Source organism: Rhinopithecus bieti, unplaced genomic scaffold (genome assembly GCF_001698545.2).
Source record: "Rhinopithecus bieti isolate Rb0 unplaced genomic scaffold, ASM169854v2 scaffold_6380, whole genome shotgun sequence".
NCBI lineage: Eukaryota > Metazoa > Chordata > Mammalia > Primates > Cercopithecidae > Rhinopithecus > Rhinopithecus bieti.
The window spans coordinates 7,784,008-7,785,030 of NW_016806642.1; positions in this window are offsets into that span (position 1 = coordinate 7,784,008).

Below are 1,023 nucleotides of genomic sequence, written 5' to 3' on the forward strand. Positions count from 1 at the left end.
TTAGGAATTAACAAACTACTGAGGGAAATAATGTTAGGCAAATTACCAAATGGAAGCCAGACCTCAGAAAATGAAGAGATCTATTATGTTTTTTGAAAGCCTGGGTTAGAACTTAAACAGATCTTAACCAGAGTCAGATTAATTTAGGTAAAATGGAAAAGGAAAGGCTTTCCAAGTCAGAGGGGCAAAATAAAGAAAGTTGGAAATCAGGTGGGAAAAGGGAGAGGATCGAAAAACTACCTGTCAGGTACTATCCTTATTACCTGGGTAATGAAATCTGTATATCAAACCCCCATGGCACACAACTTGCCTATGTAACAAACCTGGTTTTGTTGTTGTCGTTTTGAGACAGAGTCTCGCTCTGTTGCCCAGGCTGGAGTGCAGTGGTGCAGTCTCAGCTCACTGCAACCTCTGCCTCCCTGTTCAAGCCATTCTCCTGCCTCAGCCTCCCGAGTAGCTGAGATTACAGGTGCCAGCCACCACACCCGGCTAATTTTTTGTATTTTTAGTAGACATGGGGTTTCATCACATTGGCCAGGCTGGTCTCAAACTCCTGACCTCGTGATCCAGCCGCCTCAGCCTCCCAAAGTGCTGGAATTACAGGCGTGAGCCACCGCGCCTGGCCTACAAACCTGTGCATGTAGCCCTGAACCTATAATAAAAATTAAATAGGAAAAAAAAGAAAGGTGGAGACCAATTATCTCAAAGAATCACCTTGTAAATATTGGTATCTTCTTTTATTTTATTTTTTTATTTATTTTAAAATTGAAATTGAATCTCACTAATGTTACCTAGGCTGGCCTCAAACTCCTGAGCTCAAGCAATCCTCCTACCTAATATCCTTCTTGAAAAGCTGAGAATACAGGCACACACCACCACATCTGGCTATTGAGCCTCTTCTTTATTTATTTATTTATTTACTGTAGAGAGAGGGTCTCACTATGTTGCCCAAGCTACTCTCAAACTCCTGGCCTCAAACCATCCTCCTGCCTCAGCCTCCCAAAGTGCTGGGATTACAGGCAT